General features: G+C 36.6%; 3 pseudogenes across 1 annotated transcript; all 3 read left to right on the plus strand.

The window, feature by feature from the left end:
• The first annotated feature begins 776 nt into the window (after positions 1–776).
• Positions 777–3,364, plus strand: LOC143618874 (UDP-glycosyltransferase 73C3-like; annotated as a pseudogene).
• Positions 3,365–10,203: 6,839 nt separating this feature from the next.
• Positions 10,204–12,347, plus strand: LOC143619017 (UDP-glycosyltransferase 73E1 pseudogene; annotated as a pseudogene). The gene is made up of 2 exons (XR_013151129.1): positions 10,204–10,791; positions 11,446–12,347. The product of XR_013151129.1 is annotated as a UDP-glycosyltransferase 73E1 pseudogene (transcript).
• A 2,670-nt stretch (positions 12,348–15,017) lies between these two features.
• On the plus strand, positions 15,018–16,825 carry LOC143618875 (UDP-glycosyltransferase 73E1 pseudogene; annotated as a pseudogene).
• The last annotated feature ends 2,002 nt before the right edge of the window (positions 16,826–18,827 follow it).

Raw genomic sequence — 18,827 nt, forward strand, 5'->3', positions numbered from 1 at the left:
AACGACCAACAAAATTTTATTAAGCTAGCAAGACGCTAGAAACAACAATACAAGCCACCAAATTAAAAACCAAAAAAACGCCACCTGAAAACAGCACAAACACAAACCACCCGCACCGACCCCAACCTATTACAACCATTAAACCCGAAAACTACACCAATTCTTCCAAGAGAGACCACATTTTTTTGCTCTATTCTTTACCCACAGGAAACTCAACACCTTTATCTCTTCTAACAAATTTGAGACTTGAAACGGAGTCCCGGAATGAACTAACGCATTTCTCCCTTTCCATAAGCACCAAATCGCTATCAAACACACCGCATGAAACATTTTAGCTTTATCCTTAGAAAATGTTGAAAATTTATAAAGATCCAACACATCTTGAAAACTAAATAGGATAAACATTGAAAGCTTGCACCATTGGGCCACCACACTCCACAACGTATTATCAATGATAATCTATATAATTATTGATATGTTTAAATTTTTATCCTAGTTTCAGTTACACGTATTACATTCTATTCTTGTTTTAAAAAATAATAAAAATACATGTGTATAAACTGTTAACATGCATGGTCAATAATCTAATAATAATCTAATAATCTATAAGATAATTAATATCCCCTGATAGGGATTGTTTTGTTCCATTTTGTTTTTGTTTCTTGTAGGTCCAGCCACCCACGGGCCATTTCTTGTGCCTACTCTTTTTTTAATATATACATGCTCGCTATTATAAACAACACTTACCAATACCAAGAGGTTTGTAACATACAAAAATGGCTTCTAGTCTTCACTTCCTTATCATACCTCTAATGTGCCCGGGTCACCTAATTCCTATGGTGGACATGGCTAAACTCATGGCACAACACTCCGTCGCAGTCACCATCGTCATCACCCCACGAAACTTTGAACGGTATGGTGTGGTCCTCCAACGAGCCATAACATCCGGCCTTCCGGTTAAAATCCTCCAGCTCAAGTTCCCAACCTCTGAATACGGGTTGCCGGATGGATGTGAAAGTGTGGACGATCTACCATCATTTTATCTAACCAAAAACTTCCTTGATGCATTTGCCACGCTTCAAAAACCACTAGAAGATGTGTTTAACATGCTTAAACCTAGCCAAGTTGCATCATTTCCGACAAATGTTTAACTTGGACGGCAGAAGTTGCCAAAAGGTTTCGGATTCCATGGGTTATTTTTGATGGGTTGAGTTGTTTTACTGAGTTAGTCACACATAATCTTTGTGTTTCCAAGATTCATGAAACTTTAGCAGATTCCGATCCATTTATCTTGCCCGGATTACCGGATACCATATCCGTGACAAAATCACAACTCCCCATATTATTTAATCCAGGTAAATTTGGTGTCCAACAAATTGAATTTTGAATATTTGAATTTTGAAGCTACCTTTGAATTCAATTCAAATGTGAAATTGATTCGACAAAGTCAATTTGAATTCAATTCGAGTTGGAAATAACAATTCGAAATTCAGCCAAGAATATTTGATCAGCCAAGAAATTATATAACTTTTTTTAAGTCTAAATTCATATTTACTATAAACTTGAAATTTTTTAAGCACATAAAAGCATAAATTTATAAAACATACATAGAATTCAACATTGCAACATCCAAAACACATCTATAATATTGAAAGTGTTGTAATATTGAAAGTGGTAATAACCAATTACATGTCAATTGACAAAAACATTATGAATTTACAACAATGTGATGAACTTTCAATTTTATTCTTTAGAACTTAAAAGACTTTCATATATATATTTTTATAAATACGTTTATACATATCAATCAATCAATCAATCATACCCAGTGGAATCTCACCAATAGCAAAGCAATAAGTAGGGTCTAGAGAGGGGGTGTAGGCAAACCGTACCTCTATCTAATGGGATAAAGAGGTGGCTTCTAGAGAGACTCTTAGCTTTAAAAAAACACATGTATGAGGGAATATAAGAGGAAATCAAAGTTCATTAGTAATATAATTAACATAGCACGTAGTAAAATTAATACTACTAACACATAAAAATATATTATATATTAAAAGAAAATAACATACTGGTGTGTGACCAAAATAAGGTAAAGAACAGCCGTAAAAGTATTCCTTGCTCCATAAAAATCTATAACTTTAATTCTACGTCTTCAAGAATTCATATCATCTACCATGTCCTCGGAGAGGTTTAGGTCTAGCAAATCATGCCTAATCCTCTCATCCCAAGTCAATCTGGGTCGGCCTCTACCCCTCCTCCCCTCTATAGTAATATTTTCTATGATCTAACAGTTGTACTATTTGTATTCGAAATTGTAAGCGAATCATAGAGAAAATCAACTTTTTTTTATTCAATTATTGAAATCGAATCGAATTGAACCGAAATCGAACCTTGGAATTCGAGTTTGAATCGAATTTCAAGTTTTTTGAGCCCGGTTAGAATACCTAACACCCCTACAGGTAATAGTGCTATAGCGAAGGAAGTATTATCGGCACATGAGAAGATTAGAGAAGCTGAGTTAGGAGCATATGGGACGCTTATAAACAGTTTTGATGAGATGGAAACATGGTACATCGATGAATTTAAGAAGCTAAAACAAGGTAGAGTTTGGTGTATTGGACCATTTTCGAATGCGAACAAGAACGCTTTAGATAGAGCGCAACGCGGAAGCAAAGATTCAATCAGCAACCATGAATACATGAAATGGCTCGATTCACAGCATAACAAGAGTGTAATCTACGCATGTTTAGGAAGCCTTACACGACTAGCACCATTACAATTTATAGAACTTGCTTTAGGGTTAGAAAACTCGAAATTCCCATTTATTTTGGTTGTGAAAGGTGGAAAAAGAACAGAAGAGATAGGGAAATGGTTAGATGAAACTGGGTTTGAATCACGAGTGAAAGGAAGGGGCCTTTTGATTCGCGGGTGGGCATCGCAAGTTCTGATCCTATCGCACCTTCCGTGGGTGCGTTCTTGACGCATTGTGGTTGGAACTCAATTATTGAAGGGGTTTGTGCTGGTGTCCCTTTGATCACATGGCCACAGTTTGCTGAGCAGTTTTTGAATGAAAGATTTGTTGTACAAGTGTTGGGTATAGGTGTCGCAGTTGGGGCTAAAAGTGTGATAAGTTTAGAGGAAGGAGATGGTGTTGCAATGCAAGTGAGACGGGAGGATGTTTGCAAAGCTGCAAAGATAGTTATGGATGAAGGAGAAGAAGGTGAAGAAAGAAGAGAAAAGGCTAAATGCTTGAAACAAATAGCTGAAAAAGCTATAGAATGTGGGGGGTTCATCTCAATTCAATTTGAACTTGTTTATTGAGGATATCAGGCTACACACTAATAAGGGTATTGTAGGATAAATAAGATCAGCAATTGTTTGTGATTTATGAATATTTATATGATAATACTTGATTGATTGCTAATAATGTCGTAAAAACTGTTCAAACTCTTAAAAATTCAACCTAGATGAAGAAAAATAAAATAAAATATTCAAATCTCTAATGACTTTATTGAATGGAGAAGGTGGAGAGGAAAATACGTATCACGATTCAAAGTTGGGCTGCTATCTTTCACGTAGGTCTTAAAATCAAATCCTAGCTTGAATTCTGATGCTCTTGCGAAACTGTTGTGAGCCTCTCCACATGAAGAGAGATTTTGCAAAATGAAAGTGTAAGTAAAGTGTAATTGATATAGAAATTTTGAGTCCCTTTTATGCCCTTTCTCTACAAATGATTCGTATTTGTTAAAGCTTTTAATCCTTTTACATACAAATGTCTATTTGCAGTTATATGTACACATAAAAGAAAATAAAATAATAAAGCCATTAAACTTATATGCTGATATCTTTATTTTTTTTCAATATATTTTTACATTTACCATGTGTAGGTATGTTTAGGTTAAGTTGATAGATGTTAAAGATCAAGAATGATAAACAATAATTAACGCGCAACTTAGAAATAACTGACTTATATTATAACCAAAAAATATAGCTAAAAAAAACTGATTACAATATCTTTGACATTGATTGTGGTGATTGTTGTGTTGTTTGTTGTTGTTTAACACTAACTTTGTGCATGTATTAACCCAACTTGGTCACCAAACATAATATATGCCCATCACTCAACTTGGCCACCAAGGTGAACTTGGGCAACAATGTCAACTTGGTCAAGAAGTTGAACTTGGCCACCAAGCAAATGAAAGTATGTTTCATAATACCCCCTAGACTTTAACCTGCTTGTTCAAACCTCTTATGCCCGATTCTCCGACTTGTGACTCTGAATAAAAATTAATCCAACATTCAACCCCCCCCCCCCCCCCAATTTTTTATTTGGATTAGAAAAGTCTTCAACTCCAAGTAACTCACGCATCTCCGTGAACTTGATTCTTGCGAGTGCTTTAGTGAGGATATCGGCTCGTTGCTCTTTCCCGCTAATGTGCTCAACATCGACCTCGCCATTATTGTAGCAATCATGGATAAAATGTAAACGGGATTTTATATGCTTTGTTTGATTGTGAAAAACCAGATTTTTCACAAGGGCTATTGCGGACGTTTTATCAACTTTCAACATAACTTCTTGCAACGTTTCTCATGACAAGCGGCGTTGAATCCGCCATGTTCTCGGCTTCACACGATGAGAGTGCTACCGTTGCTTGCTTTTGTGAGCACCATGTAATTAGAGACTACTCGTAATAAAACATGTAGCCAGTGGTACTTCTACCATCATCCTCATCTATATTGTGACTACTATCACTGTAACCAACAAGTCGTTTGGACCCATTCTTCCTTACTTGATCCCGTAACTCATCGGTTTCTTCAATTATCTCACCATGAGATTCTCATGGGCTTTGCATGTATCGACTAACAATACCCACAAAGTACACCATATCCGGATGAGTGTGTAATATATACAGTAAGCAACCCACCACCTTTCAATACTCGGTTGCATCTAGTTCGACTTCATTCTCGGCTTATGAGTATATCACACCATGATCCATCGGGACTTGAGACGGATTGCAGTTTTGTATGTCACTTGACCAGATCTAACAACACTATTACTAGTTAACTTGGATCAACCCCAACACTAGCTAGCGGGAATCACTTGTGAGGATCGAGATCTCGGATCTTGTTTGGTGTGGTTATTTCCGCGAGAAAGAGAGAGAAGAGAGAGTTTGAGAGTTGTAAAGATAAGGTTTTTGCCAAAGATTATGTGTATGAGTTACACACACTATATATAGTGTGTGTGCTCATACACTTTCTATTCATTATGAACAGCCCAATGGGCTCAAATACAAATGGCTTTGAGCCCAAATATACATAAATACAAGTCCAACAAGCTAACAAATACATAAACTAAATATAAAATAAAAATACGAAAGACTAATACAAAATGGGTCTAACAATCTCCCTCTAGTCTTTGGTATTTGTCAGTTAGCTTCAATCTTCAGTCAGACCTGGAACTCATACTCAAACACCTCGTGTTCATGAAACGGTTGTTTTTCAACATGTAAACGGACAAACTTGTTGAACTTTCCCACGATGGCGTCGTTATTGTCCTTGCGTACGTCCTCAACAGTGAACAAAGGAGATCGATGCAGCCTCAACAGATCTTCCTTTCCAAATCCTGATAGCTCGTGTTCATCAAAGAATCTAAGGTGATGCATGCTTTTGCAATGAATGATCACCTCGCCGTGTTGTTGTCAAACTCCCACGAATGAAGTCGTACAGAAGATTGCCATCAAACGGCATTCCATGCATGATAGGCTCTCCATGGTTATCAGGCATCTTATATCTCTATCCTTTGACCGGATTTTTGGTAACCGGATTGATCTCTTTTGACTTGAATGCTCTTCCCAAATTGAGAGCAAATTTTGGATAACCTTTCCTCCATTCATGCTTCAAGAAACGCTTGAACCAACCTTGTAGTGTGTCCTCTTCTCCTAAACCAACTGTCCTTCTGAAGTAGTTCATATCAAGAACGGATAGGGTGTGCATATCTTCATAGGACATATATGTGAGATCTCCGTTGGCACGTCGGACAGCCCATCTTCTTCTATCTTGGTGCCATTTTGCGTAGAGGATAGGATCAACATCAATGTACAGCTTCGACCTCCATCTCAGGCTTGCCATGTGGCTCACATTGTAGTACTTGATGCACTTATTTGACTTCCTTTAAGTGGGCTTGGCATCGGGAGCATCAACGGGTTCTTGATCACCAGATTTTGTATTCTCCCTTACCGGAGTATCCGGGTTAGGAGAATAGTCAATGCCGTCATCACTATCATCATTTATTTCCACGGATTCTTGAGCTGTAGAGATGGTACCTGCAGCTAAACAAACGTTAAAAATTGAGGAAATTTATGCCTCGACTGCAGCGTCAGTCTCTCTGGTTTTCACAGCTTCACTTGGTGGTTGATCAGCTCCCGCCTTATTTCTAGTGGCTTCACCATCACCACTATCATCTCCATCACCACAAGGTTCGTCATAACTGCCATACTCGTGGTCATCGTCATCATTCTCATCTTCCTCCTCTTCTTCATTCTCACCATCACCGTCATTAGCATCGTCATCATTTTCATCCTCATCATGACCGTTTCCATCACCTTCACCACCACCTTGAGCTACATGTGGTTGTGGGACAAACTGAACCAAGGCAATTGTAAAAGAAGCATTTACTTGCTCACCTGTGCAACAAGTGGTAAACTAGTGAAACTAACCTGCATAGTTGCAGCAGCAGTAGTAACCATGAGTTCAGTGCTCACAACTGTTTCAACAACACAATTAGGCTCAATAACATCTTTCACACCTGAACCATCTTCACCAGCATTCTTTCTGATCTCACCCGTGCATAGGAAACCATGTAAGTTTCCTTGAGCTCTGACCCTTTCGGCATCAGCGACCAGTTTAGCGAGAGTTTTATGTCGTCTGTTGCTTTGCTCGGTCCTTGGCTCATTTACACGGAGAAACCCACGAAAGGTCTCCATTAAGTGAGTCCTCAAGTTTTTATGTGTTTGTACATATTTTGTTAAATCTTTATTTTATTCAAAATAATTTGTTTTGTTGTCAAGGTCGTTCATACAAAGTTCATCGGAAACCTGGGACTTATACAGATCATTTACAAGTTGAGAGACTGAAATTGGTATTTTATGAAAAGTCAAGATAAAATAAAATTTCAGAGTTATTCTGCAAATATTTCATACCAAGGGCATGATTTGAAAAAGAAAATTATTCTTTGACTCTTAATAGGGTCTGTGAAAGAATCTTATTCGCTCTAAGTTTTGTGCAGCTATACATGGATAGGTAGATCAAGATCAAGTCCCTTTGGCTGCAGAGACTGAAATTGCATATGCTAAAGTGCTTAAAAGAAAAGGAGAACGTCACAATTGGTGGCTGCAGAGACTGAAATTGCAGATGCTAAAGTGCTTAAAATAAGATTAAAGTTCAAGTCTTCAAGAATGGAAAATAAAGAATTGTCCAAGATCCAATCTCGTTCAAGCTCTTGGATCAAGACAAGTACTAGATTTAAAGAAATAAAGACGAAGCAAGGAAGTCGATGAAGGTTCCTGGACATACTCAATCCTAGAGGGAGATTGTAGGGCTAGTATTCCATATTAGTTTTAGGATTATGTATATATTTATATTTGCTTTTAGTTGGTGTATTACGTACCTCAGTACGTTTATTTTGTAACCATATTTTGTAAACTTGGAGAAATGGGGACCATATATAAGGTCATTTTACCTATTTCTCCAACCAACCCTTCATAACTCTTATCAATTCCAAGGAAATAAAAGAGAAGTTCTCTCTCTACCAAACACCTATCTTCTACCTTTTTCTCTTTTGTTCTTATAAACTAAGATCCGAGATCCGAGTGTTGTTAGTGATTTCCGCTAGCTAACAACACGGATTGTTCCGAGTAAAGTTGTTAGATCCATCCAAAGAAGACCTACATTTTCGCCGACTTGATGACCCTTGTTTGGTACTAGGGGTTCGGTCTTGGCCTTTAAATCGGCCTCGACCTCCTCGTCCTTGCCCCCAATTAGATTCAAAACTTCTATGACTTGACGAATCATATTTACTGAATGAAAGTTTACCTTGGTCACCCCCTTGAATTTCTTTTTCTCGGATTCACTCCTCATAGGCTCGGAGTCGGCCTACAACATCTTCAAATCCCGTTTTATTGAGATCCAACACTTGCTCAAGCAAAGCAACCATCTTAATATACTTCAATCTTGGGAGACTTTTGAGAAACTTCTTTACCAACCTTGCTTCATCTATAACTTCGCCGAGAGCCGTGGATTTCGAGGCAATGCTCGATAACTTGCCCGCAAAGTTATCTTTGAAATATGACTAGTTCATCTTCATATTGTCAAATTCCGACAAGGTTTGGAGACATGTTTCTCTAACCCGTTTGGCACCTAAGTGTCGGGTTTTAATCGAATCCCACATAGCTTTAACAGTTTTTGATCTCTAATTTGCATAATCAAGGTTTTGGGTATGGATTGAAATAAAAAGGCCATAGCCATGTCATTTTGTCTTCATCGGAGACACCCAAGTTGATTGTGTCCCAAACTTTGTGAACTCCTGGGACTACTTTCATCCTCGTAACCCACACGATATAGTTCGTTGTAGTTAACATTGGACATTGAACATAAGATGGCCCGTTCTCTTTCCCTTTTGGCGGCAGCGGTGGAGTAGTGCCACCCATGGCTACTCAAACCCAACTTGTTTGAACAAACTAAAAATTGAACGAACTATGCGATCGACAACGACGACAACTTTTTCGGGAGATCAAACCAACTTGGTCAATCGAAACACTTACTTTGTTGGCTAAATCGTTAATTACCGTGTTCTTTAACCGAGCTTTGATACCAATTCAATAATGATAAACAATAATTAACGCACAACTTAGAAATAGCTGACTTATATTATAACCAGATAATGTAGCTAAAAAAACCGATTACAATATCTTTGGTAGTGATGGTGTTGATTGTTGTGTTGTTAGTTGTTGTTTAACACTAACTTTGTGCATATATTTATACTAGTAACCCAACTTGGTCACCAAACATAGTATGTGTCCACCACTCAACTTGGCCACCAAGGTGAACTTGGACAACAAGGTCAACTTGGCCAAAAAGGTGAACTTGGCCACTAAGCAAATAAAAAATGTTTTATAATACCTCTTAGACTTTAACCGGCTTGTTAAAATCTCTTAGGCCCGGTTCACCGACTTGTGACTCGAAGTAGACATTAATACAACAAAGTATTTGTTTATAATAGACGTTTAGCTCTTAAATTTGAATTTATGTCTAGAAAAAACCTAATTTCAATGATATATTACATCTATTCTTATTAAAAAATTAATAAAAATATATGTGTATCAACATGCATGATCTATAATCTAATAATTTATATGATGATTAATATCAAAGCAATAAAAAAATTTAAACAATGGCAAAAACTATTGTCAACATTGGTTTGTTTTTCTTTTTCTTTTTAAACTATAGAAGAAAGGATAATAATTCTATAAAGTCTTGTTTTATTTAATAGTCTTTTGTATTTGTTAGATCTATTCACGATGCATATATACTAGCTAGCTTGGTTTCTTTATTGTATGTTTGGGTCTGATGTCATGTAATATTGAGCTCATTAGGCCGTTCATAATGAATAGTAAGCATAGCATGGCTTCACTATAAATAGTGAAGCATGTCCATGTATTCCACAACCCTTTTGATAAATTATCTTATCTACTTACCTACTCTCTTCTCCTCTCACCTTTCCACTCAGGAAATAACCCAAACCAAACAAGATTCGAGATCTCGGTTCTCTACTAGTGATTTTTGCTAGCTAATACGTAGTGAGATTGATCCAAAAACTCTAATTGTTTGTTATTTGATTCGTTCTAAGGACCTACAAATTCTAGAGTAAAATACTATTGTGCGGATAGAGTAAAACACTATCGTACAAATTCCAATTCCTAGAAACTGTTTCTAGAATAAGACCCCTTGTTTCTTGTAGTATTGCTTTGTTCATTTTCCATTATGTGTTTGTTTCTTGTAGGTCTAGCCGCCCATGGGACATTTTCTTTGCCTTATATATATATATATATATATATATATATATATATATATATATATATATATATATATATGGTGGCGGTCAAAACAAACACCTATAATTAATGTGCCCAAGGGGATTGTAACATACACAAATGGCTTCCGGTCTTCACTTTCTTATCATACCTCTAATGTGCCCAGGTCACCTAATTCCAATGGTGGACATGGCTAAACTCATAGCACAACACTCGGTCACAGTCACCATCGTCATCACCCCACGAAACGCTGAACGGTATGGTGCGGTCCTCCAACGAGCCATAACATCCGGCCTTCCAGTTAAAATCCTCCAGCTTGAGTTCCCAGCCTCCGAATATGGGTTACCGGATGGATGTGAAAGTGTCAACGATCTACCCACGTTTAATCTAACCAAAAACTTTTTTGATGCATTTGCCACGCTTCAAAAACCACTTGAAGATGTGTTTAACTTGCTTAATCCTAGACCAAGTTGCATCATTTCCGACAAACATGTAACTTGGACTGAAGAAGTTGCCAAAAAGTTTCAGATTCCATGGGTTATTTTTGATGGGATGAGTTGTTTTACTCAGTTAGTCACACACAATCTATGCGTTTCCAGGATTCATGAAACGTTAGCTGATTCCGACCAACTTATCTTGCCCGGATTACCGGATACCATATACATGACGAAATCGCAACTCCCCGGATTATTTAATCCAGGTAAATTTTGGTGTTCCACAAATCGAATTTCAAATATTTGAACTCAATTTTGAAGCGGAATTTGAATTCAATTCGAATACGGAATAGATTCAACAAATTCGTTTTGAATTTGATTCGAGTTGGAAATAACAATTCAAATTTGATTATAATTCGATCAGCCAAGAAAATTATTTATTTTAATTCTAATTTCAAATCTACTAAAAACTTGAAATTTTTTAACCACAAAAGGCATAAATTTAGAAAGCATATATACAAATCAATGTTGCAACATCCAAAACACACCTATAATATTTAAAGTGGTAATATCCAATTACATGTTCATGTAAATTAAAAAAAAAAAAACTTTATGAATAAGTTACAACCATAATGATAGAACTTCCAACTTTTAGTCTTTAGTACATAAAAAACTTCCATATAAATTTTTAAAAGTACGTTTATACACATAATTAAAAAATTTGTACTGTTTGAATTTGAATTTCTAAATCGAATTGAAAATCCAAAATTGTTTTATTCAGTTATGAAATCGGGTCAAACTGAACCAAATTCGAATTTGTCAAGACCGAATTTGAACCTTGGAGTTCGAGTTTGAATCGAATTTCAAGTATCGAATTCCAAGTTTTCCAAGCCCGATTAGAATACTAAACACCCCTACAGGTAATAGTGCTAGAGCAAAGGATGCATTATCAGCACGTGAGAAGATTAGAGCAGCTGAGTTAGGAGCATATGGGACGCTTATAAACAGTTTTGATGAGATGGAAACAAGGTACATCGATGAATTTAAGAAGCTAAAACAAGGTAGAGTTTGGTGTATTGGACCATTTTCGAATGCGAACAAGAACGCTTTAGATAGAGCGCAACGCGGAAGCAAAGATTCAATCAGCAACCATGAATACATGAAATGGCTCGATTCACAGCATAACAAGAGTGTAATCTACGCATGTTTAGGAAGCCTTACACGACTAGCACCATTACAATTTATAGAACTTGCTTTAGGGTTAGAAAACTCGAAATTCCCATTTATTTTGGTTGTGAAAGGTGGAAAAAGAACAGAAGAGATAGGGAAATGGTTAGATGAAACTGGGTTTGAATCACGAGTAAAAGGAAGGGGCGTTTTGATTCGTGGATGGGCATCACAAGTTCTAATCCTATCGCACCCAGCCGTGGGTGCGTTTTTGACGCATTGTGGTTGGAACTCAACTATCGAAGGGGTTTGTGCCGGTGTCCCATTGATCACATGGCCACAGTTTGCTGAGCAGTTTTTGAATGAAAGATTGGTTGTACAAGTGTTGGGTACTGGTGTCGCAGTTGGGGCTAAAAGAGTGATACATTTAGAGGAAGAAGATGGCGGCGTGATGCAAGTGAGACGGGAGGATCTTTGCAAAGCTGCAAAGATAGTTATGGATGAAGGAGAAGAAGGTGAAGAAAGAAGAGAAAAGGCTAAATGTTTGAAACAAATGGCTGAAAAAGCTATTGAAGAAGGGGGTTCAGCTCAATTCAATCTGAAATTGTTTATTGAGGATATTAGATTACACACTATTAAGGGCCTTGTAACATAAAGATTTCTGTGATGATAAATGATTGAATGCTAATGCGTGTAATATTAAAACTTGTCATTTATGTGTATTAATTGGAATTTTATCGAGTCGATCGTAATTATCTTGATGCTAAAATAGTGCATAGATTAGTAGGATCATACTCTACTGTGGTGTTAATCACTCTCGTTCAAAGTACAATGGTCGTAGGTGTAATTATTTCAAACTATGTTTATTATGAATATGCATGTATGTATGCAAGTCTATGGTCTAGATTGTGAATATGTAAACTTGGTAAGTCACAGATGTCAATCTACAATTAGGGTCTAAAGCGACACATCCCAAACGAACAAATTGGTTTGTTATGTATATACTAGTTTTTATCCCCCGTTTTACGGGGTTGTTTTATATTGTTTGTTCTAATATTTATTTATTTTTTGAATTTATATTTTTTTATTATATGAAAGTTAATAATATACTTATGGTTTGATGATAAATTGTTTCACAAATAAATGAGATGTTATAACCCGGTTTAAAACTATACGGTTTTGATGAGACTCAAAACCCGTTTATTTTTTTACTATAAAATTGGTTTTTTAATTATAAATAATATTTATGAAAGTTAATAATGTACTTATAGTTTGATGAGACCCAATACCCGTTAATTTTTTGTACTATCAAATTAGTTTTTTAATTTAAATAATATATATATCTTTTTTAAAATAAATAAGATATTAATTTTTATTATATCCTATTGTATTGGATTTTTACATCAATAATTTGGTGAGAATAATTTTTAATTTAATGAAATGTTATAACCGTTTAAGGAATATCTAGGTTTGGTAAGACCCATACCCATGAATTCGAGTCAAATGCATGAGAAGCTTCTATTTAAAAATCAAGCAAATCTGGTGACTCCAAAAAAGATGGAGCGACCACATCGCGACACGTAGGATTTTTATATCTTCGTTTATATATATTATAGATAGATATAGATAGATATGGGATCAATTTCAATGGTTAAAATCATTTGAACGTATACCTTGTAACAATCATTTTTATTAAATACAAGTTCTTATTGATTAAGTTCTCTATATATTCTTCTACTCTCCTTAATTATTGCCTTTGTTTTGTAATCATTTTAGTCGGAACAATTATAAACAATCGATGTTAACAACCTTGGTATGTTCTCTTGTTATCACAGAAGAAAATACAGAGTGTCACCTGCAGACAAATCTATCGATTGCATATAATTTTGGGAAAATTCCTATAATAAGCGTTTATGAAAACGTTTTTCAAGTTTTAGGTGTCATTTGCAAGAAATTCTCAAAATAAATATTATAATCTAGTCGTGACGAGAAGTTTGTATAACCAATTAAAAATTTACACATGTCGTTAAACTAACCATAACGAGCAGATTTACTAACCATTTACTCGTCACGACTAAATAAGTTTTATGCCTCGTAATCAACGCCCACGAGTAATTCATAAGTTCTTTAGTCGCGACGAGTAGATTGTAAGGTTAAACTAGTTGCGGCGAGTTAACTACTAATAAACTACTCGTGTAGGGAACGTAAACCAGACTAACTAGTCGTCGCGACTAAATGACTTATAAATTGCTCGTGGGCGTTGATTACGAGGCATGAAACTTATTTAGTCGTGACGAGCAAATGATTAGTGAACCTGCTCATTACGGTTAGTTTAAGGGCACGTGGCAAGTTTTAACTGGTTCTACAAACTACTCGTGTGTAATCATAAACTATTCGTCATGACTAGTTTATAATACCTATTTTAAGAATTTCTTGCAAATTGCACCTAAAACCTGAAAAATGTTTACATAAACGCTTAGTTTGAGAATTTTCCCTACAATTTTTCCTGAATGATTATTTACTTAGCTACATTGCCAGTTGATAGTAGCAACTATTGCTATAAGAATTTCACTGACATATTAGTAACGGAATGTACCATCATATTACAAAATTGATATTAAATAACGTGTAAATAATAAAATAAATACGCCAGAAACAAAAATATCAAGTTAAAACAAACTGTATTTACAAGAAACTGGTTTTCCATGGGTTATGGTATCCATTAGCCATCAACGGATTAAATCTTTGGGTGAAACTCAACTTAATTTCTTATAACATTTGTTAAAATGTTCATTGATTATCCAATAATTTAGAAAAAAAAAGGAGGTTAATGTTCTCTTTTTTTCCATCCAAATCGCCAACTAATTAGATTTTTTTTTGAACGACGAATTTATGTCATTTGGAAGACCTTAAACCGACGCCACCTCTGAATATGATCCTTAATGCTTTAAAAGTTTCGTCTTTGTCAATTGACCAACAAACCTCATTAATGGCCGCAGACTAATTAGATAACTAACGCATAATTAAAATCTAAGAAACAAAATCATCTCATTTCGAAATAACTCATTTTTTATTTTTAAATTTATTTTCTGACCACTTAATAGACCTATAACCGAAGAGATGCTGTCACATTGTAGCCACATATAACCGAAGAGATGCTGTCACATTGTAGTCAGCATACTTTTCCTACACTTCTCTTTAAAAGAGACTGCTGTCACATTATATAACATCAGACGAGCCAAACCATTAGTTTCCTTTCATTTTCACTCAAAGCTAAAGCGTTTGATTCTATAAATTCTATATGCAAACACCCTTTTAAGAATATGTAACAGAGAAAATAAACTCCTATAGAAAATGGTGGCACCTTCAACTGATCTTCACTTTGTCATGTTTCCTTTAATGGCTCAAGGTCATATGGTACCCATGGTGGACATTGCCCGAATACTAGCCCAACACGGCGCAACCGTGACCATAATCACCACCCCTCTTATCGCCAACCGCTTTAGATCGGTCATTTCACGAGCCATCAAAGCCAAGCTCAAGATTCAACTACTCGAACTTCAATTCCCGTTAGCTGAAGTTGGTTTGCCTGAGGGATGCGAGAGCTTTGACGCCGTACTAGAATCATCTGAATCACCCTCCAAGCTTTTTAGAGCTGCCGAATTGTGGGAACAACCCGCGGAAGATTTGCTTCGTGGACTTTGTCCTCCACCGGATTGTATAATCGCGGACTTCTTTTTCCCGTGGTCCACAGAAGTGGCTCGAAGGCTTAACATACCGCGGCTCGTGTTCCATGGACCCGGATGCTTCTGGCTCATCTGCATGCACTCGTTCTACAATTCTAACTTGTTAGAAAAGATTGAATCAGACTTGGAGCGGTTCGTTCTGCCCGGTTTGCCTCATCGGGTTGAAGTTACTAAGTTTCATATTGCGGGTTCCTCCAAGAATTCCACCCCGGATCAAAAGGCGTTTTGGACACGAGCTGTCGAAGCCGAGAAAGCCGCATATGGGATTGTGATTCATACCTTTGAAGAGTTGGAACTTGAGTATGTTAAGGAATATATAAAGGTGACAAACACTAAAGTATGGTGCATAGGTCCTGTTATGTTATGTAACAAAGACGCCCGTGACATATCCGAAAGAGGAAACAAGGCCGTGATTAATGAGCATGACTGCTTGAGATGGCTCGATGAGAGGGAACCAGGGTCCGTTTTGTACCTTTGTTTAGGAAGTCTTGCGAGTGTTTCTACGCAACAAGCAATTGAGCTCGGGCTGGGGCTAGAGTCGAGTAATCGACCTTTCATATGGTGCGTACGAAACAAAACCGAAGAGCTCGAAAAATGGTTTTTAGAAGAAGGGTTCGAAGAAAGGGTGAGAGACCGGGGTTTAATCATCCGTGGTTGGGCACCACAAGTCTTGATATTGTCCCATGGAGCCATCGGGTGCTTCTTAACGCATTGTGGATGGAACTCGACTCTTGAGTCCATATGTGCTGGAGTTCCGGTTATTACATGGCCATTTTTCGCGGACCAGTTTCTAAATGAAACCTTCATAGTAGAAATTTTGAAGATTGGAGTTCGGATTGGTGCGGAGATTCCGATTGTTTTAGGGGAAGATGATAAGAATGAACCGTTGGTGAAACAGGATGATGTGAAGAAGGCTGTTGAATGCATAATGGAAGAAGATGAAGAAGGAACCCTCAGAAGAAAAAGGGTGAGCGAGCTTGCGAAAATGGCGAAGATAGCAATGGCGGAAGAGGGATCTTCGTACGAAAGCGTGTCATCGTTGATTCAAGATATTACTAAAACCCTTGGAACACAATCTTGAAGATAATTCAAGCAATAGAATGGGTCATACTCATAAGAGTTTGTTGAGTCAAGAGTAATGCGAGTTAGGGTGTTACCGAATAAGTTGAGTACGTACGTGTGGAATGATTTTTTTTTGAGTTTATTTCTCTAGTTTTGTTGTATTGATCTGCTATATAACCAGCATTTGAGTATTCAATAAAAGAACTGTAGGTTTATTTCTTCTTTAATCTGTGTAATTAGTTTTCATTCATATTTGAATAAGGTGAAGGGGGATGCCTTGGTTGATAGTGAATCCTTTAGGAGGTTATGATGCAATTGATACGTGTCTATGTTAATTACTAACTAACCGATTTAGTTAGTATTGGTTAGTATAGTTTAGAAGTTTAGTAGGTTATCAAACAAGTTAAACTGTTAAAGGTTCAAGTATAAATAGTGAAGCCATATAGGTGATATATAATTACACTCATATCCTTTTCTTCTCTCTTTGTACTCTAATTGTTTTGTACCGTTGTTGATTAGCAACCCTCAAGAACCATTCTTCATTCCTGGTTCTTCAAGATGCTTATTCGTGTGATTTACCATTGATTCTTAGTCTCGATCACTAGTTTCAATTGTTACTATTAACTCAAGAATTGTAGATCGCATCAAACAAGAGGAAAAAAATAGATGAAATGGTTGTAATAAGGTGAAGAGGTAGCGATTATTTGATGTAATTTATACGCTATATTACTAGTACGCATTTCCTGATTGATTCGATTCGAACAGGAAATTTTGATGTTAATTAGCGCGTATGTAATTTGAGCATCTAAAAGTAGCGATTACATGAGAAGAATAAAATCATGAATCTGAACCACTAATGGGTTGTGGGTTATACGTATATTTGAGAGACATTTGAACACAACTTGTGTTAAATTTATGAGTAAAATGATTTTTACGTTAACCCTGCTACACAATATGCAAGTCTACATATCGTTGGCATAGTATAATATCAGTGAAAGACAATCAATTGGAATTCATAGATTTACTTAGGCTCTGAATTCCTTAAAAGTATTAGATGGAGTTATTAACACGATTGTATTCATGTTTCCGTAAAGTGGAAATACCACCATATACGAGTGAACTACAACTTGTCGTGAGACTGAATGGAAGACCGGTGTCCTTCAAGTTGGAGTTAAGGCCATCTTAAAACATGATTAGACTCGAGTGTAAATATCATATATATATTCCAAGATCTCAAAAGAGGCGACATTTCAAACTTACGGTAGGAGTTTGAAATATACTGACATTTACCAATCAAATATCAAAGGAAATGATATTTTAAACAATGTGAAGCTTTTAGGCTCCACCTCTATTTCTTAAGCGATTCTCGAGTACACCCTCAAAAAATGTATATCTTGGCCCGACAAAGGATGAAACGCTCTCGAACACTCGTAATCGACTATTTTGCTCGAATTTGAAGTGTACTTATGGATTTGAAGTGTTGGAATGTGACGATGAAGCTAGAAATGAGCTCAACTGTTCATAGGCAAATCCTTGGCGGAGCACGGTCGTGTTATTATCCATGATCCCTCTAATTCTTGTATGATATGTCAGTTTCTATCTGCACGGGTGTGCACTTTTTTTGTACCACGGTCGTGGCTTTCAAGAATCGTGTCTTCCCAACTGTGCTAATCTTAAGGTGCCATAGTGACATCCTTAAAATCGTGTTGGCCTAAGCCTGCAATTGCAAAGGCATGGTCATGCTCTCTCTGAAATCTCGTCAGCCTAGTCGTGCTCTTGGTCCTGATCGTGGTTTTGCTTCTCTAAAATCTTGTTGGCCCATCCTTGCTCGTGTCTTCTCACATTCATTCCAACTTGTGTGGTACTTCGGTTTTTAGGTATCTTGGAGTGACACGGTCATGCCCAAGAGTGTATATGGACGGTTTGACCATACTTGGTGGATTTCTTCGTTTTTTGTCCAGTTTTCTTTTTTTCCCATCAAAGGTCAGTTTACTCCTACAACTTCTCAATGAAACATAGTTCGTGTCTAATCTTGTAACGCTTAACTTGTTGGAGGCAGGATCGTGAGTTTGATTCTCTCGGGGTAGTTTTACACCCTCCCCCGACCCCCACCCCCACAAACTCAAAGCTCGTTTTTCGTCAATTGCCTTTTTTTTCTATTTCTGTTTTTTTTATTAAACGATTTTATATGTTTGTTGTTCCTATTTTGTTTTTAATAAAAAATAAACAAAAAACCTTTTGTATCACGCTTTTATAGCTTACGACATAAGTTTTTGACCTTACGTTTTGATGTGCATAGCTGAGCAACCGTCATAACAAACTATACA

The sequence above is a fragment of the Bidens hawaiensis genome, unplaced genomic scaffold, assembly GCF_021521415.1.
Source record: "Bidens hawaiensis isolate Kalapana, Puna unplaced genomic scaffold, B.hawaiensis_p1.1 tig00002343_1, whole genome shotgun sequence".
NCBI classification, from domain to species: domain Eukaryota; kingdom Viridiplantae; phylum Streptophyta; class Magnoliopsida; order Asterales; family Asteraceae; genus Bidens; species Bidens hawaiensis.